At 34.4% G+C, this 25,396-nt stretch overlaps 1 pseudogene; it reads left to right on the top strand.

Annotated features, from left to right (window-relative positions):
• The first annotated feature begins 20,515 nt into the window (after window positions 1-20,515).
• LOC139897377 (serine/threonine/tyrosine-protein kinase HT1-like) lies at window positions 20,516-23,810 on the top strand (annotated as a pseudogene).
• Window positions 23,811-25,396: the final 1,586 nt, after the last annotated feature.

Here is a 25,396-nt window from a genome sequence, read left to right as displayed (position 1 = left end):
GCTGGTGGAGCTGGTGGTGCAGACGGTCCGGCACCAGAAGTAGATGCTGCATAACGGGAAGCCTTACGCACGAACGGATCGGCAAGGTAAGGCACAACCCGCTTGCGGGCAGTGACCCTAACCTTCAGTCCATGTGCATTAACGAATGATCTACCTCCGTTAACCCCTGGAATAACAGTACTATCAAAAAGATACCGCTTCTTCGGTGGGGTAGAGGGCGACTGCACGGGCGTCTCCTCAGGGTCCTCGTCGGAATCCTCGTCGGAATCATCCTTGCTGAAATCATCGGATGATGAGTCGTCTGAACTATCTGAGGGTAGCTCTGCTTGACCGGTGGTCATCAGTCGGTATCTGCAAGGCAGGATCATCACGACACGTCCATCAGGAAGGCATCTGACCCAATGGTTATGCTCATTACAGAAAGGACCTTCCCCATTTTCCCCAGGAATCACAGCACCACCGGAATGGTGATGTGGCTCCGAAGGTCCTGGAATAAGTGGAGCTGGAATCTCCGATGGATCCTCGTGTCCGTCGGAGATGATCACTGGGTCGGGTGCATGGCTACTGTCCCAGAGGACGAAGCGCCAGAGTCGCTAGAGGGTAAAGAGGATGGGATCTGTGCGTCAGCAGCAGTAGCAGGCGAGGTGGCGGATGAGTCTGAGTCGCTCTCCAAAATGATAACGGGCGGGACATCCGACATCTGAACAAGGGAAAATAACTTTTTCAATGTCAGTAAGTCATAAAGCAAGCACGTATTAGGCAAAGTAACTACGACAGTCTAGATCATCTATAACAGTAAATATCATGGCAATAATAACGAATCCTACAGAGGTATCATGCAATCAAAAGCAGATGGTAGCATGCAGTAGTGAAATCATGTAGTAGCATACGGCATATAGCAGTAAAAGTAAGCAGCAGCATGCAGCAAGTTCCGCAAAAACAAGTAAACTAGCAAGTTGTAGATTAGTCCTATTAGTGAATCCTACTCGAGCCGGTCTAGACTCACTAATGCAACCTAATTCCCTACAACCAATGCTCTGATACCAAATGTGATGCCCTGTACAAAATCAACGTGTACGGATCATCAACAACAGGATCATTACAAAGTCAAACACTATATGCTATTTCAAAAGAAGTTTGCATTCATAAGAAAAGGTGATGTCTTAACCAACATCAAATGTTTTACAACGAAGGTATGCTTCTATGAATAGAAGAATTTAATAATAGTACGTGACCCAATGGTCGTTACGAATACATTGTTCAAAAGTAATAAAGTTTGTGAATGCAAGATAAACGTTTCATGCGAAGACATCTCTAACACAAGCAGCGGGTGTCTACAGCAAGACTACAACAGAGGAAGCAAACAAACCTCTTAAGCACCTGAGAAAAACATGCTTAAAAATATCAACACAAAGGTTGGTGAGCTATAGTTTAACGTAACAGTAATGTAAGGTAGGCCACGAGATTTCAGTGTTTCAAAACAGTATGAAAAGTATATGTATAACCGTGGGCACTTGGTAACTAACTTAACGTAAATAACACCCCCTAAAACTACACTTGGCGAGTGCGTAAGTTTACGAAGTATTAAACACCCATTAAATGCTAGCGCGACTAGCCCGAGTGGGGATGTCAAACCCTATGGATCCATATCTAAGATTCGCGTTCACCGGTTCAAAGACCAATGACTAAACATTTCCGAGCTAAGGGGAAAGTTTATGCCGTTGTATAACCCACACATATATAAAGTTTAAGTACTCGTGCCTAGTATGTAAAACGTAAAATGCGCAAGTATTCTCAGTCCCAAAATAGTTAAAGTAAAAAGGGATGCTATAACTCACAGTGAAAAGTAGTAAAGTTGGTTCGAGAAAGTAAGCAAGTAGTTTGTCCAAAAGGTCCTCAACCTAAGTCAAAAGTTACTAAGTCAGTAAATCGTTCCCAAAGGTTTTAAAGTATGTAAATTAGGTCTTAAGTATCATCATCATTCATCATTAATCAAAAAGTGTAAAGTAAGTTTCAATCAAGAATAGAGTTTGAAATAAAGGCTGAATTCGTTCAGTTGCCACGACCTCTATACAAACTGAAATGAGGTGAGACCAGTGGCCTTGGCTCCGTATATGAGTCCCCTAGTTTCTAACCAATTTCCAGAACCAAACACATCTTTGTTTGACCGTGGTGACGGTTTAAGTGCGAGTAGGTCAGAAATTTCAGCACAATGTTAAAAGGGTGTAGTGACTTTCGGAAGGCCATAATTCCTAAACCGTAACTCGGATTAAGACAAGGCCTAAACAGAAAATCATCTACTCGAACCGAACTAGCTGGAAATAAACTTTTCCAGTAGCCCAGGTTAATGATCAGACCCAAAAAATAGTAAGTAAGGTGCTCCAGTGGGTTCTTGGTGCTTGATGCTCATCACGGTTCTCATCCTTGATACGTATAGCTTCAAGTGTACAAATCGTTGATGTATTTGCATCATCTTTACCAAGTTTTGACCATCATAACACTAATGTAAGTCTAAGATATGTAGCACAACTCACTTAAGAGTTGTATGAAGGTTGATGAACCAAAGTTATATCAAGATCTTAGATCCGACACATACATGAGTTCTAATAGTAATATTAAGTTACAAACATGAAAGTAAACTAAGTAAACAAGATCTTAAATTGTAGAACTTAGTTCTTAGTTAGATCTTGATGATCCTAGACCAAAAAGTCTAGATCTAGTGTTCTTAAGTTAAACCCTAAGTTATAGAACTTGGATCTTAACTTTAATGAAACCATAAGTCATGAAACTTAGGTTTTAATCTTGTAGAATGTATATAAGATTATAAGCTCTTATTTACAACAAAATTAGAAGACCCTAAGCTATAGAAACTTAGATCTAACATAAGTGTACAAAGTTATAACTAGAAAGTTATACTTCCATGTTCTTGAACTTATAAAGTTAACTTTAGTTTCAAGAAATATGAGATCAAGTTTAACTAGTAATACTTGACCAAATTAACAATATTACAACTTTAAAGTACTTACAAAAGAAAGAAATAAAATAAAGTTACAAGTATTATGTTCATGTTTGTTTCATACTTGAGAAGATTCAAATCAAAGTTTGGATCTTAAGGAAATAAACTTCAAGTCTACAAAACATGAACACAAGTATGATTATAAAGCTTATGAACTTTTAGATCTTTAAAACATTTAACTGCAGAACCATAAACTAACAAGTTTAGATTCTTGGTCTTGGTTCTTCATCAAACAAAAGATGAAAGTAACCAAGATTACATGATGATACAAGTTAGAAAACTTGATCTTTAACAACAACAAACAGCAAGTAACAAAACAAGTAAAATGATGATGATATGAATCAGTTTTAAGAAAGAAAAGAAAAAAGAAATAATGTTGTTACTTACAAAGTTTTGAGAGAAAAAAGAGAGTAAAAGAAAGTGTGTAAGTATGTGTGTGTAAAAGTGAAGGAATACTTGCAAATAAGTGACACAAAAAAAAAGTTTGAACTCTCTCCACCTCTCAAATAGGCCGACGGTTTGGATGGCCACAAAAGGAAAGGTCAAATGCTACTTTCAAGTGTTGGGAGATGGTGTGAGCTCAAAATGGATTAAAGTTAAATGCATGGGAAAGAGGTGCAAGCATGCTTGTGACAAGTCTCCTCATTCACTTAATTAATCCTAGTTCTTAACCTTAATGATTCATTAGCATAATAGTGGGCTTACTAGTAGTCCATTAAGAAAAGTAGGGTGGGCTTCCAAGTCCAAATCCATTAACAAAAGCCCATGTGTAAGTATGTGAAATGTCCCGTTCATATTGATTGTAAACGTTCCATATTAATTGATTTCGTCGCGAGGTTTTGACCTCTATATGAGACGTTTTTCAAAGACTGCATTCATTTTTAAAACAACCATAACCTTTATTTTATCGATAAAGGTTTAAAAAGCATTACGTAGATTATCAAATAATGATAATCTAAAATATACCGTTTACACACGACCATTACATAATGGTTTACAATAAGAACATATTACATCAAAAATAAGTTTCTTGAATGCAGTTTTTACATAATATCATACATGCATTGACTCCAAATCTTGTCCTTATTTTAGTATGCAACAGCGGAAGCTCTAAATAATCACCTGAGAATAAACATGCTTAAAACGTCAACAAAAATGTTGGTGAGTTATAGGTTTATCCTATATATTATCAAATCATAATAATAGACCACAAGATTTCATATTTCAATATACATCCCATACATAGAGATAAAATTCATTCATATGGTGAATGCCTGGTAACCGACATTAACAAGATGCATATAAGAATATCCCCTATCATTCCGGGAAATCCTTCGGACATGATAAAAACGAATTCGAAGTACTAAAGCATCCGGTACTTTGGATGGGGTTCGTTAGGCCCAATAGATCTATCTTTAGGATTCGCGTCAATTAGTAGATCGGTTTACTAATTCTTAGGTGACCAAGCAAAAGGGGCATATTCGAATTCGATCATTCACCCATATAATGTAGTTTCAATTACTTGTGTCTATTTCGTAAAACATTTATAAAACTGCATGTATTCTCATCCCAAAATATTAGATTTTAAAAGTGGGACTATAACTCACTTTCACAGATTTTTACTTCGTCGGTAAGTAAGTCTTGGCCACTGGTCAATTAATGAACCTATAACAAATATGTACATATATATCAAAGTATGTTTAAAATATATTTACAACACTTTTAATACATTTTGATGTTTTAAGTTTATTAAGTCAACTGTCCTCGTTAGTAACCTACAACTAGTTGTCCAAAGTTAGATGTACAGAAAAAAATGATATATATTATCTTGAATCAATCCACGACCCAGTGTATACACGTCTCAGGCTAGATCACAACTCAAAGTATATATATTTTTGGAATCAACCTCAACCCTGTATAGCTAACTCCCACATTACTGCATATAGAGTGTCTATGGTTGTTCCAAAAAATATATACACATGGGTCGATTTGATATGTCAAAACATTTGCATACGTGTCTATGGTATCCCAAGATTACATAATATATTAGAATATATATATAATACAATATAAGTTAGCTAGGATATGATTAATATAGATTTGTTACCAATTTTCACGTAGCTACAACAAGAAAAAAATTATCCAATCTTGTTTTACCCATAACTTCTTCATTTTAAATCCGTTTTGAGTGAATCAAATTGCTATGGTTTCATATTGACCTATATTTTATGAATCTAAACAGAAAAAGTATAGGTTTATAGTCGAAAATATAAGTTACAAGTCGTTTTTGTAAAGGTAATCATTTCAGTCGAAAGACGACGTCTAGATGACCATTTTAGAAAACATACTTCCACTTTGAGTTTAACCATAATTTTTGGATATAGTTTCATGTTCATAATAAAAATCATTTTCCCAGAAGAAAACTTTCAAATCAAAGTTTAACATAGTTTTTAATTAACTAACCCAAAACAGCCCGCGGTGTTACTATGACGGCGTATATCCGGTTTTACGGTATTTTTCGTGTTTTCCGGTTTTAAATCATTAAGTTAGCATATCATATAGATATAGAACATGTATTTATTTGATTTTAAAAGTCAAGTTAGAAGGATTAACTTTTGTTTGCGAACAAGTTTAGAATTAACTAAACTATGTTCTAGTGATTACATGTTCAAACCTTCGAATAAGATAGCTTTATATGTATGAATCGAATGATGTTATGGACATCATTACTACCTCAAGTTTTCTGGATAAAGCTACTGGAAATGAGAAAAATAGATCTAGCTTCAAAGGATCTTGGATGGCTTGAAAGTTCTTGAAGTAGAATCATGACACGAAAACAAGTTCAATTAAGATTTCCACTCGAAATAAGATTGTTATAGTTATAGAAATTGAATCAAAGTTTGAATATGAGTATTACCTTGTATTAGAAAGATATCTTACTATAAATAAGAAAGATTTCTTGAGGTTGGATGATCATTCTACAAGATTGGAAGTAAGCTAGCAAACTTGGAAGTATTCTTGATTTTATGAAACTAGAACTTGTAGAATTTATGAAGAACACTTAGAACTTGAAGATAGAACTTGAGAGAGATCAATTAGATGAAGAAAATTGAAGAATGAAAGTGTTTGTAGTTGTTTTTGGTCGTTGGTATATGGATTAGATATAAAGGATATGTAATTTTGTTTTCATGTAAATAAGTCATGAATGATTACTCATATTTTTATAATTTTATGAGATATTTCATGCTATTTGCCAAAAGATGGTTCCCACATGTGTTAGGTGACTCACATGGGCTGCTAAGAGCTGATCATTGGAGTGTATATACCAATAATACATACATCTAAAAGCTGTGTATTGTACGAGTACGAATACGGGTGCATACGAGTAGAATTGTTGATTAAACTGAACGAGGATGTAATTGTAAGCATTTTTATTAAGTAGAAGTATTTTGATAAGTGTATTGAAGTCTTTCAAAAGTGTATGAATACATATTAAAACACTACATGTATATAAATTTTAACTGAGTCGTTAAGTCATCGTTAGTAGTTATATGTAAGTGTTGTTTTGAAACCTTTAGGTTAACGATCTTGTTAAATGTTGTTAACCCATTGTTTATTAAATCAAATGAGATATTAAATTATTACATTATCATGATATCATGATGTATTAATATATCTTAATATGATATATATACATTAAATGTCGTTACAACGATAATCGTTACATATATGTCTCGTTTCAAAATCATTAACTTAGTAGTCTTGTTTTTACATATGTAGTTCATTGTTAATATACTTAATGATATGTTTACTTATCATAATATCATGTTAACTATATATATATATATATATATCCATATATATGTCATCATATAGTTTTTACAAGTTTTAACGTTCGTGAATCACCGGTCAACTTGGGTGGTCAATTGTCTATATGAAACCTATTTCAATTAATCAAGTCTTAACAAGTTTGATTGCTTAACATGTTGGAAACACTTAATCATGTAAATATAAATTTCATTTAGTATATATAAATATGGAAAAGTTCGGGTCACTACAGTACCTACCCGTTAAATAAATTTCGTCCCAAAATTTTAAGCAGTTGGAGGTGTTGACGTATCTTCTGGAAATAAGTGCGGGTATTTCTTCTTCATCTAATCTTCTTGTTCCCAGGTGAACTCGGGTCCTCTACGAGCATTCCATCGAACCTTAACAGTTGGTATCTTGTTTTGTTTAAGTCTTTTAACCTCACGATCCATTATTTCGACGGGTTCTTCGATGAATTGAAGTTTTTCGTTGATTTGGATTTCGTCTAACGGAATAGTGAGATCTTCTTTAGCAAAACATTTCTTCAAATTCGATACGTGGAAAGTGTTATGTACAGCTGCGAGTTGTTGAGGTAACTCAAGTCGGTAAGCTACTGGTCTGACACGATCAATAATCTTGAATGGTCCAATATACCTTGGATTTAATTTCCCTCGTTTATCAAATCTAACAACGCCTTTCCAAGGTGCAACCTTAAGCATGACCATCTCTCCAATTTCAAATTCTATATCTTTTCTTTTAATGTTGGCGTAGCTCTTTTGTCGACTTTAGGCGGTTTCAACCGTTGTTGAATTTGGATGATCTTCTCGGTAGTTTCTTGTATTATTTCCGGACCCGTAATCTGTCTATCCCCCACTTCACTCCAACAAATTGGAGACCTGCACTTTCTGCCATAAAGTGCTTCAAATGGCGCCATCTTAATGCTTGAATGGTAGCTGTTGTTGTAGGAAAATTCTGCTAATGGTAGATGTCGATCCCAACTGTTTCCGAAATCAATAACACATGCTCGTAGCATGTCTTCAAGCGTTTGTATCGTCCTTTCACTCTGCCATCAGTTTGTGGATGATAGACAGTACTCATGTCTAGACGAGTTCCTAATGCTTGCTGTAATGTCTGCCAGAATCTTGAAATAAATCTGCCATCCCTATCAGAGATAATAGAGATTGGTATTCCATGTCTGGAGACGACTTCCTTCAAATACAATCGTGCTAACTTCTCCATCTTGTCATCTTCTCTTATTGGCAGGAAGTGTGCTGATTTGGTGAGACGATCAACTATTACCCAAATAGTATCAAAACCACTTGCAGTCCTTGGCAATTTAGTGATGAAATCCATGGTAATGTTTTCCCATTTTCATTCCGGGATTTCGGGTTGTTGAAGTAGACCTGATGGTTTCTGATGCTCAGCTTTGACCTTAGAACACGTCAAACATTCTCCTACGTATTTAGCAACATCGGCTTTCATACCCGGCCACCAAAAATGTTTCTTGAGATCCTTGTACATCTTCCCTGTTCCAGGATGTATTGAGTATCTGGTTTTATGAGCTTCTCTAAGTACCATTTCTCTCATATCTCCAAAATTTTGGTACCCAAATCCTTTCAGCCCTATACCGGGTTCCGTCTTCCCGAATATTAAGATGCTTCTCCGATCCTTTGGGTATTTCATCCTTTAAATTTCCCTCTTTTAAAACTCCTTGTTGCGCCTCCTTTATTTGAGTAGTAAGGTTATTGTGAATCATTATATTCATAGATTTTACTCGAATGGGTTCTCTGTCCTTCCTGCTCAAGGCGTCGGCTACCACATTTGCCTTCCCCGGGTGGTAACGAATCTCAAAGTTGTAATCTTTCAACAATTCAATCCACCTACGCTGCCTCATATTTAGTTGTTTCTGATTAAATATGTGTTGAAGACTTTTGTGGTCGGTATATATAATACTTTTGACCCCATATAAGCAGTGCCTCCGAGTCTTTAATGCAAAAACAAACGCGCCTAATTCCAAATCATGCGTCGTATAATTTTGTTCGTGAATCTTCAATTGTCTAGACGCATAAGCAATTACTTTCATTCGTTGCATTAATACACAACCGAGACCTTGCTTTGAGGCGTCATAATATATCACAAAATCATCATTCCCTTCAGGTAATGACAATATAGGTGCCGTAGTTAACTTTTTCTTCAATAACTGAAACACTTTCTCTTGTTCATCCTTCCATTCAAATTTCTTCCCTTTATGCGTTAATGCAGTTAAGGGTTTTTCTATTCTCGAAAAGTCTTGGATGAACCTTCTGTAGTAACCAGCTAGTCCTAAAAACTGGCGTATGTGTTTCAGAGTTTTCGGGGTTTCCCACTTTTCAACGGTTTCAATCTTTGCTGGATCCACCTGAATACCTTCTTTGTTCAATATGTGACCGAGGAATTGAAATTCTTCCAACCAAAATGCACACTTTGAAAACTTAGCGTACAGTTTTTCTTTCCTCAGTAACTCTAGCACTTTTCTCAAATGTTCTTCGTGCTCTTGATCATTCTTCGAGTAAATAAGTATGTCATCGATGAAAACAATGACAAACTTGTCAAGATATGGCCCACACACTCGGTTCATGAGGTCCATGAACATAGCTGGTGCGTTAGTCAATCCAAACGGCATAACCATAAACTCGTAATGACCGTAACGCGTCCAAAAAGCAGTATTTGGAATATCATCCTCCTTCACCCGCATTTGATGATACTCAGAACGTAAATCAATCTTCGAATAAACAGACGAGCCTTGTAGTTGATCAAATAAGTCGTCGATTCTCGGTAATGGGTAACGGTTCTTGATGGTAAGTTTGTTCAACTCTCGGTAGTCGATACACAACCTGAATGTACCATCTTTCTTCTTGACAAATAAAACAGGAGCTCCCCATGGTGATGTACTTGGTCGAATGAAACCACGCTCTAAAAGTTCTTGTAATTGGCTCTGAAGTTTCTTCATTTCGCTAGGTGCGAGTCTGTATCGAGCACGAGCTATTGGTGCAGCTCCCGGTACAAGGTCTATTTGAAATTCAACGGATCGGTGTGGAGGTAGTCACGGTAATTCTTTCGGAAATACATCGGGAAATTCTTTTGCGACGGGAATATCATTGATGTTCTTTTCTTCGGAATTGACTTTCTCGACGTGTGCTAGCACAGCATAGCAACTTTTTCTTATTAGTTTTTGTGCCTTCAGGTTACTAATAAGATTTAACTTTGCGTTGCTCTTTTCTCCGTACACCATTAAGGGTTTTCCTTTTTCTCGTATAATGCGAATTGCATTTTTGTAACAAACGATCTCTGCCTTCACTTCTTTCAACCAGTCCATACCGATTATCACATCAAAACTCCCTAACTCTACTGGTATCAAGTCAATCTTAAATGTTTCGCTAACCAGTTTAATTTCTCGATTCCGACATATATTATCTGCTGAAATTAATTTACCATTTGCTAATTCGAGTAAAAATTTACTATCCAAAGGCATCAATGGGCAACTTAATTTAGCACAAAATTCTCCACTCCTATAGCTTCTATCCGCACCCAAATCAAATAAAACATAAGCAGATTTATCGTCAATAAGAAACGTACCCGTAATAAGCTCCGGGTCTTCCTGTGCTTCTGCTGCATTAATATTGAAAACTCTTCCACTGCCTTGCCCATTAGTATTCCCCTGATTCGGGCAATTTCTAATAATGTGGCCCGGTTTTCCACATTTATAACAAACAGCGTTGGTATTACTTGCTCCGACACTATTCGTTTAGGCATTACTTGTTCCGGCATTATTTGCTCCCTTAGTTCTGTTAAACTTTGGTCCGTAGACCTCACACTTTGTCGCGCTATGACCATTTCTTTTACACCTGTTGCAAAATGTCGTGCAAAACCCCTGGTGATTTTCTTCATACCTATGACATGGTTGTTTTTGGTTTTTGTTGCCGTTGTTGTTATTGAGGTTGTTGTTGGGATTGTTATTATTGTTGAAACGGTTGTTGTAGTTGTTGTTGTTATTGGGATGTTTGTTGTAGTTATTGTTAGGATTGCGGTTATTGTTGCGATTGTTGTTACGGTTGTTGGGATAGTTGTTGCAATTGTGGTTGTAATTGTTATTGTTGTTGTACTGGTGACTCTTGTCACCATTTTCCTCCCACTTCCTCTTGAGTTGTTTCGTGTTGGCTTCTTCAGCCGCCTGCTCTTTAATTCTTCCCTCACTCTGATTTATGAGTTTATGAGCCATTCGACTTGCCTTCTGTATAGAAGCGGGCTCGTGTGAACTTACATCTTCTTGAATCCTTACTGGTAACCCTTTTACAAACGCGTTGATCTTCTCTTCTTCATCTTCGAATGCTCCCGGACACAATAGGCACAACTCTGTGAATCGTCATTCATATGTGGTAACGTCGAACCCTTGTGTTCGTAACTCTCTAAGTTCTGCCTTGAGTTTATTGACTTCGTTTCTAGGACGGTACTGCTCATTCATCAATTGCTTGAATGCCGACCACGGTAGTGCGTAAGCAGCATTCTGTCCTACTTGTTCAAGATAGGTGTTCCACCACGTTAACGCAGTACTTGTGAAGGTATGCGTAGCGTACTTAACTTTGTCCTCTTCAGTACACTTACTTATGGCAAACACCGATTCGACTTTCTCGGTCCACCGTTTTAATCCAATTGGTCCTTCGGTTCCATCAAATTCCAAAGGTTTGCAGGCAGTGAATTCTTTGTAGGTGCATCCTACACGATTTCTTGCGCCGTTAGCTTTATTGCTAGATTCAGAGTTATTGTTGGTATGTAGCGCAGCCTGTACTGCGGCAATGTTTGCAGCAAGAAAGGTACGAAATTCCTCTTTGCTCATATTCATGGTTTGTCGAGTCGTTGGTGCCATTTCCTTCAAAATAGCCAACTGAATCGAGTTAATCATACAGAATATTAAGAGTAGTCAATAGTATTTCGTAGCATAATATGAACTCATTTATAAAAGCTTTTTTTTTCTTTTCATAATAGCGTTTTATAAGTTTAAATTCGGGTACTACCTACCCGTTAAGTTCATACTTAGTAGCTAATATACAATTCAACTACTACAATTCCATATGAAAAACTGATTATAATAATATATCACATATAAATATTCTTCAAACTTACAACATCGCTATATTACATATAACATGAAATATAGTACACTTTGATACAGGATAGTTTTGAAGATAAACCTAGTTAATACGCAAGTTGTTCAACAAAGGAAATAAAGACACGTAATTCATAAGTCCAGAAATAAGTCATGCATTCTGGTTTTACTAAGACGACTTCCCATCCTTGGTCTTGTGGAAAATAACTGTTATGACCATTGGCTAGGAAGCATGTTGTAACGTCGTCAAAAGGACGAGGGTTTCGTAATGTCCAACAGCCCCGTAATAATCTAAAAACCTTGTTTCTCACCCCAACTACTGAATCCGTCACTTGTGGGAAAGTTTTATTTAAAAGCTGCAATCCGATGTTCTTTTTCTCACTTTGGTAAGAAGCGAACATCACTAACCCGTAAGCATAACATGCTTCTTTATGTTGCATGTTAGAAGCTCTTTCTAATTCACGAAATCCTATGTTGGGATATGTTGAGTCAAAATAGGTTCTTAACCAGTAGCGTAAAATTGCATTTGGGTTCCCCGCATTTAACGCTTTAAAGAAAACACGGCGTAACTTACGGTCTTCCCAATGTGATATACCCCACCTATCAAAGGAAAGCCTTTTATAAACTAAGGCATTTCCGGAAAGTCTTTCAAATGTTTGACAAGTTAATTTAGCCATAACTAAATGTGCTGATGAATTCTGACCGACTCTAGACAAGATTTCCTCAATCATATCCTCTGGTAGATCTTCTAAAATATTCGGTCGTCTACCCTTAACTTCCATTTTGTTTTTATACTTTAAAATAGACAAGGATTAGATTCGTAAAAGATAATTAACAAACAATACAAGCAATTTTTACATAGAACATAAAAGTACAAGCACACTACAATACATATAATACACAACATGATTACAACCCTTTAATCTGAATCACTGGTTTCTTCTTCTTCGGACTTGGTTCATTTTCCTAATTTTCTAGGAATATATGGTGTTCCTCTAATACGAGCCGTCATTTTATATAATAGTTTAGAAAAACCTGGTGATTTAGAGGTTTCCGGGTCATTGTTACATTTTAGGAAATACGGATGTTGTCGATACATATAAAGTTCATCGGGGTTGGAATCGGGTTTCTCTATTTTTATACCTTTTCTCTTATTATTTTCTTTAGCTTTATTAAATTGGGTCGAGGTAATTTCTATACATCATCGGAATCCTCATGGAAAATTGGTAATCTTCCCAATATTTTTCTTCCTCGGCTGAAACACCATTGACCATTATTAACTTTGGTCCGTTGGTTGAGAATTTTCTTTTATTTAATCGATTTACTATAGGTATCAATATTTCTTCCTCCGAAACCTCTTCTTCTTCTGGTTCCTCCTCTTCCGATTCCTCATCTTCTGGTCCCTCTTCTTCCGGTTCCTCCTCTTCCGGTTCCCCCTCTTCCGGTTCCTCTTCGGAAATTTGTGAATCTTCCCAAAATATATTCGACTCTTCATTATTATTAGGTGAATCAATGGGATTTGTACAAGAGGTAGACATCTATCACACAATATCAAACACGTTAAGAGATTAATATATCACATAATATTTACATGTTAACAATATATAGTTTCCAACAAAAAAATATGTTAAGCGATCGTTTTTTTTTTAAAGAAAAACACGGTCGAAGTCCAGACTCACTAATGCATCCTAACAAACTCGGTAAGACACACTAATGCAATTTTCTGGTTCTCTAAGACCAACGCTCGGATACCAACTGAAATGTCTCGTTCATATTGATTATAAATGTTCCATATTAATTGATTTCGTCGCGAGGTTTTGACCTCTATATGAGACGTTTTTCAAAGACTGCATTCATTTTTAAAACAACCATAACCTTTATTTTATCAATAAAGGTTTAAAAAGCATTACGTAGATTATCAAATAATGATAATCTAAAATATACCGTTTACACACGACCATTACATAATGGTTTACAATAAGAACATATTACCTCAAAAATAAGTTTCTTGAATGCAGTTTTTACATAATATCATACAAGCATGGACTCCAAATCTTGTCCTTATTTTAGTATGCAACAGCGGAAGCTCTTAATAATCACCTGAGAATAAACATGCTTAAAACGTCAACAAAAATATTGGTGAGTTATAGGTTTATCCTATATATTATCAAATCATAATAATAGACCACAAGATTTCATATTTCAATATACATCCCATACATAGAGATAAAATTCATTCATATGGTGAACACCTGGTAATCGACATTAACAAGATGCATATAAGAATATCCCCAATCATTCCGGAAAATCCTTCGGACATGATAAAAACGAATTCGAAGTACTAAAGCATCCGGTACTTTGGATGGGGTTCGTTAGGCCCAATAGATCTATCTTTAGGATTCGCGTCAATTAGTAGATCGGTTTACTAATTCTTAGGTTACCAAGCAAAAGGGGCATATTCGGCTTCGATCATTCACCCATATAATGTAGTTTCAGTTACTTGTGTCTATTTCGTAAAACATTTATAAAACTGCATGTATTCTCATCCCAAAATATTAGATTTTAAAAGTGGGACTATAACTCACTTTCACAGATTTTTACTTCGTCGGTAAGTAAGTCTTGGCCACTGGTCGATTCACGAACCTATAACAAATATGTACATATATATCAAAGTATGTTCAAAATATATTTACAACACTTTTAATACATTTTGATGTTTTAAGTTTATTAAGTCAGCTGTCCTCGTTAGTAACCTACAACTAGTTGTCCAAAGTTAGATGTACAGAAAACAAATGATATATATTATCTTGAATCAATCCATGACCCAGTGTATACACGTCTCAGGCTAGATCACAACTCAAAGTATATATATTTTTGGAATCAACCTCAACCCTGTATAGCTAACTCCCACATTACTGCATATAGAGTGTCTATGGTTGTTCCAAATAATATATACACATGGGTCGATATGATATGTCAAAACATTTGCATACGTGTCTATGGTATCCCAAGATTACATAATATATTAGAATACATATATAATACAATATAAGTTAGCTAGGATATGATTAATATAGATTTTTTACCAATTTTCACGTAGCTACAACAAGAAAAAATTATCCAATCTTGTTTTACCCATAACTTCTTCATTTTAAATCCGTTTTGAGTGAATCAAATTGCTATGGTTTCATATTGAACTCTATTTTATGAATCTAAACAGAAAAAGTATAGGTTTGTAGTCGAAAATATAAGTTACAAGTCGTTTTTGTAAAGGTAGTCATTTCAGTCGAAAGACGACGTCTAGATGGCCATTTTACAAAACATACTTCCACTTTAAGTTTAACCATAATTTTTGGATATAGTTTCATGTTCATAATACATTTTCCCAGAAGAACAACTTTTAAATCAAAGTTTAACATAGTTTTTAATTAACTAACCCAAAACAGCCCGCGGTGTTACTACGACGGCGTATATCCAGTTTTACGGTGTTTTCGTGTTTTCCGGTTTTAAATCATTAAGTTAGCATATCATATAGATATAGAACATGTGTTTATTTGATTTTAAAAGTCAAGTTAGAAGGATTAATTTTTGTTTGCGAACAAGTTTAGAATTAACTAAACTATGTTATGGTGATTACATGTTCAAACCTTCGAATAAGATAGCTTTATATGTATGAATCGAATGATGTTATGGACATCATTACTACCTCAAGTTTTCTGGATAAAGCTACTGGAAATGAGAAAAATGGATCTAACTTCAAAGGATCTTGGATGGCTTGAAAGTTCTTGAAGTAGAATCATGACACGAAAACAAGTTTAAGTAAGATTTCCACTCGAAATAAGATTGTTATAGTTATAGAAATTGAATCAAAGTTTGAATATGAGTATTACCTTGTATTAGAAAGATATCTTACTGTAAATAAGAAAGATTTCATGAGGTTGGATGATCACTCTACAAGATTGGAAGTAAGCTAGCAAACTTGGAAGTATTCTTGATTTTATGAAACTAGAACTTGTAGAATTTATGAAGAACACTTAGAACTTGAAGATAGAACTTGAGAGAGATCAATTAGATGAAGAAAATTGAAGAATGAAAGTGTTTGTAGGTGTTTTTGGTCATTGGTATATGGATTAGATATAAAGGATATGTAATTTTGTTTTCATGTAAATAAGTCATGAATGATTACTCATATTTTTGTAATTTTATGAGATATTTCATGCTAGTTGCCAAAAGATGGTTCCCACATGTGTTAGGTGACTCACATGGGCTACTAAGAGCTGATCATTGAAGTGTATATACCAATAGTACATACATCTAAAAGCTGTGTATTGTACGAGTACGAATACGGGTGCATACGAGTAGAATTGTTGATGAAACTGAACGAGGATGTAATTGTAAGCATTTTTATTAAGTAGAAGTATTTTGATAAGTGTATTGAAGTCTTTCAATAGTGTATGAATACATATTAAAACACTACATGTATATACATTTTAACTGAGTCGTTAAGTCATCGTTAGTCGTTATATGTAAGTGTTGTTTTGAAACCTTTAGGTTAACGATCTTGTTAAATGTTGTTAACCCATTGTTTATTAAATCAAATGAGATGTTAAATTATTACATTATCATGATATCATGATGTATTAATATATCTTAATATGATATATATACATTAAATGTCGTTACAACGATAATCGTTACATATATGTCTCGTTTCAAAATCATTAAGTTAGTAGTCTTGTTTTTACATATGTAGTTCATTATTAATATACTTAATGATATGTTTACTTATCATAATATCATGTTAACTATATATATATCCATATATATGTCATCAAATAGTTTTTACAAGTTTTAACGTTCGTGAATTACCGGTCAACTTGGGTGGTCAATTGTCTATATGAAACCTATTTCAATTAATCAAGTCTTAACAAGTTTGATTGCTTAACATGTTGGAAACACTTAATCATGTAAATATAAATTTCATTTAATATATATAAACATGGAAAAGTTCGAGTCACTACAGTATGTAACAAATAAATAAACAAAGCCCAAGTACTTAACTACTTGCATTAGTTAATTAAAAATTATTAATAATAATTAATTATGAACGTAAATAATATTCGAAATATTATTCGTGAAAAGTACGTGTGTCACAAAGACAAGTCGGGACATGTAAAGTCAAATACGGTAACAAGTAAATGTACAATAATACATTTATTAAAACGGAAGTATTAATAATAAATATTAATAAATATAAGTTGGAAAATCCAGGGTCGTTACAATAAATGTGTTTGTTAATGTATATTTGTGATGCTACTTTTTATTGAAGTTAATGAATATTTGTGATGCTACTTTTGTATGAAATTTTGTTGTGGTAATATAACTGTCTTTGGTTATGGTAATTTGCCAATGTAACTGTACTTAGGGTTATGATTGCCACTATAGGTGGTTATAAGGTCAACATTGCTATTCTTATTGGTTATTGGGTCTGATTTGCCATGTATACTACCTCATGGGTTTTTTCCTTAATTGGAGTGAGCGTTGAGTTGTTATTACTTCACCATACATATGTTAGTTTCTGAATTAGGCATATATATATAATAGACTACGTTTGGTTTTCTTTTGGTTGCCATAATGTGCAGCAGGTAACTAGTCTAGGATTTGGTTAAGCTGTTCCGGTTGGTTCTACTAGTACTAGCAGGTTGTGGTTGCCTATTGTTACTATATAGTATAACTTTCTTTCATTACATAATAACGGTTTATATGTTACAGGTTATATATAGTGTGCTTATATGATGTTTATAAAATTTATATGTTGTTAATATAGTGTTATATAATGTTTACACTCGTGTTGTGTAATTGCGTCAATCATGGTGTGTTAAAACAGTCAAATGGTTGTGTTTCGTTTTTATGTCCAGTTCTGCTTCAGGTCTGCACTACATGCCTACAATCGTGTTGTGTAATCGTGTGAATCATGGTGTGTTATATAGTCAAATAGTTGTGCTATAGAATCATGTGTCGTGATATTATTAAAGTTCATGTAAACCCAGATTTATACAAACCTGCATAACAAATGACAACGAAAACATATAAAGAAAAAGAAAGAATGAATTACCTCTAATTTTGATCTCTCCATTGTTAACTCTTGTAACTTGAACTTTGTAACTAAAATCTTAAACCCTGCACTTTTACATACGAAGCAAAACAAGCAGAACAAGAACAGAACAAGCAGAACTAAAAAAATGTGTGTATTTTTCTGTATAGATTTTTTGTATTATATATAAGATAATAATCTTATTTACGGTATATAAAATTTTATATTATTGTAATTATATTATATAGGTTATACTTATCAAAATCCATTCCTAAATCAAATTATTTCCTAATTCAAACTCTTCTCCTCTAACTAACTTCCTATTAATTTGGTCCGTTAGTGTTAATCTGAAATTGCACGTGTTAGGTTATTAGGACTCTTTGTTTAATTAGACGTGTTGTGTTAACTTATATTAACAGAACTATAAGGGTTAGGTTGATTAAACGGAGGTCATTAACTTATATAACCCGTTAGCTTATTTAGACGTGTTCCAGTTAAAAGGCGTTTGTTGCATACTAATTAGACGTGTTTTTTGTAACTTATTAGACGTGTTTGTCATTTAGACGTGTTCCTGGCAAAACTTATTAGACGTGTTTCCAATTAGACGTGTTGTTTTTTCATTCAGATGTGTTCCTGGTAAAAGTTATTGGACGTGTTGTTAATTAGACGTGTCCGTTGAAATAATTGTTAGACGTGTTGTCAATTAGAGGTGTTCCTGGTAGAAGTTATTAGTTGTGGTTACCAATTAGAGGTGTTATACTTATTTAGACGTGTTACAGGTTTCTAATTAGACGTGTTGCTACAATTTTTTAGACGTGTTCCGTGTTTTTTTTTTGTTCATTTGATAAATTAGACGTGTTATGTAGTGAACACGTCTAAATGAAGGGCTCTAAATGAGCCAATATTTAGTAATGACCATTGCTATTAGTCAAGTGCGTTCTTCATATTATTGTCTTTAATTGCTTATATATTATTACTAGGTTTTTGAGCCTGTGCTGTGTACAAAAATTGTGTAAAAAATAATTTACGGTTCATATTAATATGTAAATAAATAGCGATACTAAAAAAATAAGAGGAATATAAGATTTATTTAAGAGTCCGTGCTGTTGACAAATTTTTTAAAATTCTTTCGAGTTTAAGAGCTCGTAGTGTTAACAAATTTTAAAAATTCCTTTTGAGTTTAAGAGCCCGCGGTGTTGACAAATTTTAAAAGTTCTTTTGAATTTAAGAGCCCGCAGTGTTGATAAATTTTAAAGTGGTTTTGGTTGGTGTAAATGTAAATTTATAGTCATTATACTCAGTATCACTTAACATACAAAGATTGAATTACATAAAAAAAAAAAAAAAAAAACATCAATATAGAAACAAAAGACAAAATATAGCTAAACAATTAAACTTGGATCGATGTGTTTATTTAATAAACTTATTATGTTTTGGTTTGAGTTATTCACGTGTATGGTGTATACAAAGCAAGGTTGCAAAAGACATGAGACGGGGTAAAGACGGTCGGGTTCTAAAAAGGTCGATACGTTCGAGACGGGGGTCGAGACGGACGTTGACCAAAGTTGTCTTTTAAATATATAAGTATATAAATGTATATATGTGTACATATTTTAAAGCCAAAAACTTTAATTGACTAATTTGTACTCATAATCACTATCACCGTTAATATAATACAGAAAATTCAAACTAAAATACGACAAATTTGACTGATTTTACCGAATTTCTGGCTTTTCCGAATTTTAAGAGACTTTGATCTGATTTTTTTCAACTTTGACCCGAATTTTGACCGTTGACTGTCATATTAAACGGTTTTCTTCGAGACGGGACTAGCTAGTTACCAAACCGTCGCAACGGACGTCGCAACGGCTCGAGATGAGGTGTTTTGCAACAGTGATACAAAGTATTCTTTTAAATGGAAACATAAAATTAAATATTATAAAAAATATTACATACGAAGTTATTTTAGGAAGTTATTTAAGAAATTATTATTATTTAATTCAGTTTAATTAAGAGAATGACACGTAGGATAATTTAATTCAGATTAATTAAAAAAATGACACGTAGAATTATTTACACGCACTTTATACAATGTATAAATAGATATAGATAGATAGATAGATTTGCTCATGATGATAAATATTTTCTTTTACAAACAATATCTAAAAGGGAGGTCCCACCTACTACCACCACCGCGCACCGCCACTACCACTATAAATCCACCACCACCTTTACCACCGACAAGACCACGGCCACCACCGCCAACTGCCGGGCCCACCGAGTCATAACTCATTACATTACATATTACGGAGTATCACATAAACAAACGGATTATATACCATCCACTCCCCCACCACTTTTTTTTTTTTATAATAAAAATCAAAACTTTTTTGTGGGTTCCTCTTCTTTTCCTCTATTCACATTTGAATATCATATACCAATGAAAAAAAATCTAGACATTTATGCCATTGATTTGTTTTCTTTCTTTATCTCTAACTTTAAAATACATTCTTATTTAGTGAGGGAATAAAAGAGGGTGGATATGGGATTTTATTTTATAAAATACCCAGAAAAATTGGATATTTTTCGACATTTAGGTCTTAGATTCTCTGGATAACATCGAATTAAATATTTGGTAAGGTTTTGATTTGATAGTTTGTGTTTGTTGTTTTTAACTACTTTTATGCAAACAATTGTCTCTATATCTATCAACCATGACTGTTTCTGGATATAATTCTTTATTTTGGTGACTCAATAAGCTTTATTTAATCTACTTAAATAATAAATGTATTGTTTTATCTATTTGTTTATATGTATTTTTGGGTTGTTCCAAGCTTTGAAGGCGGGTGGATTTGAGTTTTGAAGTTCAGAAGTCTTGATCTTTAACGGCTTGAGTTTTATACAATAAGGTCTGTTTGTGTAGCTTTAAGCTTCTCCCCAATTAATCAAAGGTATAATCCACCTGAAGCTCTCAATGGATGTGGATATAGTTTAATTTTGGAATTATCTGAATATATATGGAAGTATATTGTTCATAAAACCTGTTTTTTGTTCGAATCGAATTCATAGTAGGATAGTTTTTTAGACAAGTTAAAAATGGAAGGTGAGGCTAATTCTTGGATCAGAAGAACAAAATTTTCTCATACAATTTGTCATAGGTTAGATTCTGCAAGATTATCTTCATTCCTAGATGTTGAACCGATTCGTCTATCTGGTGTTAAAACTAGACCAACTCCCAAAGCTCTTGTAGACCCTCAACCCGTCGAAATTCATAAAAATCCCGTCATAAATAAGTATAGAACGGTAACCCCGCCACCCAAAACCTCGATTCCCGACACCTTTAAGGAAGCAAGGTCTAATACAAAACGATTCTCGACTCCACATCCACATAGGGTAGAAACAGAAAAAGGATATAAAGGGGAAAAGATGTTTCGAAGAAACATGACGGCAGTTGATTCGAGATCTCCTCCAAATGATACTAGTACTCTTAAATATTTTAGTTCTAAGAAGACTAGTGACAAAGAGAAGATGAAAAAGGATTATTCTTGGTCAAAGTTGTTTGACCATAGTGGAGGGAAGGTTGTTTCGGTTGAAACCATGGATGATGATCGTAATCTTGATCTTTCAAAGCTTTTTCTTGGCCATAAATTTGCTCATGGTGCAAATAGTCAACTTTACCATGGAATTTATAAGGAAGAAGCTGTTGCTGTTAAGATAATTAGGGTTCCAGATGATGACGAAAATGAAGAATTTGAAGTTCGACTAGAAATCAATTTGAAAGAGAAGTTAATCTTTTGTCCCGCCTTCATCATAAAAATATCATTAAGGTATGTAAATTGCTCTTGTTATTTATTTTATCCCCTTTTCTAATTTTCCAATTTAATATGCATTTTAGTGTTACATACCAATATTTATACATTTATTAGAGGTGCTTTAATATGTGTTTAGATGAATTATTATTATCGATGTTCCAAAAAAAGAAAAAAAAAATTTAGGTCTTTTCTAAATTTTGTTTAACTGCGATTTTTTTGGCATTAGTATATCATTTATTTCAACGACCCTCATCATTTGCACGTAATACACACGTTCGAGCAGAAACCCGAACCCGATCGACGGTACCCGAGAATATATTCATTCGGGCAGTGTTCCGGGTAGAGGTCCGTGAACGAATTCGGTAAAACCTCCATATACGGTCAATGTATACCACCATTATTGGTGTTCAATTGTTTTAAAGAAAATTATGTCATCCCTAATGATCGAACTCATGACCTCTCTCTATCCTTATCTTATGACTCAAAGGATATGAGGGGAACCATTGAGCTATGCTCACAAGTTGGGTCATTTCTAAATTGATTATGGTCAATGCGTTAGTGATTGTTTAGGGGGTGTTTGGATGTGCATTTGCTGTTTAAAAGTGTGTGATTTTGTTTGATAAGAATGTGTAAGAAGGGTTACTTGTAAATAATCTTATGCCATCTTCTGATATTATTTTTATCCTAATTATCATAAGTATGAATATGATATGAAGTTTGTATCCTTTTATGCAAACTTAAATAGGTAATCAAATTCTTACTCGAATTTAAACAACTACTTACTCTACTTAACAATTTCAATAATCACTTTGACACCTTTGTATAATATTGCTTCAAAATATCAATATTATCAGTTTATTAAGAAATAGTTAAATGGTCTTCTTTTATTTTTAATGTGGTAGCAGTTTGTGGGGGCGTGTAGACAACCACCGGTGTTCTGTATAATTACAGAGCATCTTTCAGAAGGTTCATTAAGGGCATACTTGCATAAGCTCGAGGATGATACCGATAAAGAAAAGGAATATCTTTCATTAGAAACGCTCGTTAAAATGTCGTTAGACATTGCTCGTGGAATGGAGTACATTCATTCACAAGGTGTTATTCATCGGGATCTCAAGCTCGAAAATATTCTAATAAATCAAGAATTTCACCTCAAGATTGCTGATTTTGGGATCGGTTGTGAGGAAGTGTATTGTGACTTTTTAGCAGATGATCCTGGAACATACCGTTGGATGGCACCTGAGATGATTAAACGCGCATCGTATGGACGCAAAGTTGATGTTTATGGGTTTGGGCTCATTTTATGGGAGATGGTTGCAGGAACTATTCCTTATAAAGATATGACTCCAATCCAAGCTGCATTTGCTGTAGTTCATAAGGTATATTTATCTCAATTGTTACAAAAGGTTGTGTGTTTGCTATTAGAAAAAGAAAAAGAAAAAAGCATTGCATGGATTGGGTAAGTAATGGATCAAAACGGGCTCTTATTAAAATAAGTTTTTAATGTTTTGGCATTTTCAGAATCTCCGACCTTCTATTCCGGTTGACTGTCCACCAGCAATGAGAGCGTTAATTGAGCAATGTTGGTCTTCAAATTTTGAAAAGAGGCCGGAATTTTGGCAAGTCGTGAACGTATTAGAAGAATTTGAAAGTTTAATCGCACGTGATGGGAACTTAAATATGTTACAATACCCAACTTGTATAGATCATAAAAAGGGGCTTCGACATTGGATACACAAACTCGGGCCGCATCATCAACATGACTCGCCCACACCTAAGCCGAGGTTTTCATAAAACCATCCCAGCTTTTTTGTTTGTAATTACTTTATGTCATTCCTAATGTAAATGATTAGTTTTAATCAATAAATTGTTGCTATAGATTGCTTCATGTAGTGCATTACAAAAACCAAACACATATTGGTTGTAGTCTAGTCTTGAATAGGTCTTTCCTAATATGATTTTCATACGGTTCGATTTTCGGTTTTTGAATTATAAATTTCAAAACCGAATACACCGAACTAAATAAACCGAACCAATGAGCACCTCTAGTTCGTGTTGCATCTATAACACCCCGTCAAATTTCCATCTGACGGCGTGTTAATCAAGGTCTCACAGTTAACAGTTACGCCCTCTATATGAGACGTTTAAAGCAATCGCATTTAATTTTATTAAAAGTTGACTTTCAAAAAACATAAGTCAATAAATCTCAAAATAGAAACACTGTTGTGATCGTAAGCACAAGCCAACAGTATTTAAACAGTTGTAAAAGTTTTAAATGCGAAAGTAAATAATGTATTTAAATAAGTATGCTGACTCCACGGTCAAACCAAGCATTAAATCACAGCAGAAGACTACCTCTTAAGGACCTGAGAATAAAGCACACAAAACAGGTCAACAAATAATGTTGGTGAATCCACAGGTTAAAAATATTGTAACAGTATCTGAAAAACAGTTATTAGAAAAATAGTTCAGTTCATTGACCACGAGATTTTACAAGTACAACTCTAAGTTGCGAAACGTTTACATAATCTATGAGCACCTGAATACTAGCAATGACCAGAGTATAGAATCTATTACACTCTCTTTACCCCATAAAAATGTTATACACTTGTACGAGTGTATCTAATGTTCAAAGTAAATGCACCACAGTTATAAAGTAGGGTGAGGTTGTCAACCTAACGGATCCGTCCATCTAAATTGTGCTTACCCGATGGTAATAACAGTATTCAAGCTAGGGGCTTTGTGTACAAACCAAGGTTGCAAAAGACGTGAGACGAGGTCGAGACGGTAGGGTCCTAAAAAGGTCGAGACATTCGAGACGGGGTCGACACGGGGGTCGAGACGGACGTTGACCAAAGTTGACTTTTAAATATATAAGTATATAAATGTGTATATATGTACATATTTTAAAGCCAAAAACTTTAATTGCCTAATTTGTACTCACAATCGATATCACCGTTAATATAATACAGAAAATTCAAACTAAAATACGACAAATATGACCAATTTTACCGAATTTCTGGCGTTTTCGAATTTTGAGAGACTTTGACTTGATTTTTTTCAACTTTGACCCGAATTTTGACCGTTGACTGTCATATTAGACGGTTTTATTCGAGACGGGACGGACTAGTCACCAAACCGTCGCAACGGGCGTCGAGACGGCTTGAGACGGGGTGTTTTGCAACAGTGGTACAAACTCAATATGTATATATAGTACTCGTGTCAACATAAAAGCATTTGAAAATGTAAGTACAACAGCGTGTATTCTCATCCCTGAAAACATGTAAAAAGCGGGACTGTAGACTCACCTTCGAATAAAGCTCGGATTGAAAAGTGGACAATTAACTTGTACGGATTAAAGCCGAGTAATGCAACCTAAGTATATTTAGGTTGGTCAACATATATGTCTTAAACAAGTGTGGTTTCATAGAGTAAGTTGTCTTATTGCTCCACTCGACGCGTTTCAAAGTAAAAGTTAACACATAGTCAACTAGTTCATGCAAGTCAACAAAGTCAACCAAACT

Source organism: Rutidosis leptorrhynchoides, chromosome 3, assembly GCF_046630445.1.
Source record: "Rutidosis leptorrhynchoides isolate AG116_Rl617_1_P2 chromosome 3, CSIRO_AGI_Rlap_v1, whole genome shotgun sequence".
NCBI lineage: Eukaryota > Viridiplantae > Streptophyta > Magnoliopsida > Asterales > Asteraceae > Rutidosis > Rutidosis leptorrhynchoides.
The sequence above is the reverse complement of the archived record's forward strand: the minus strand, read 5'-3'. Positions and strand labels throughout refer to the sequence as shown.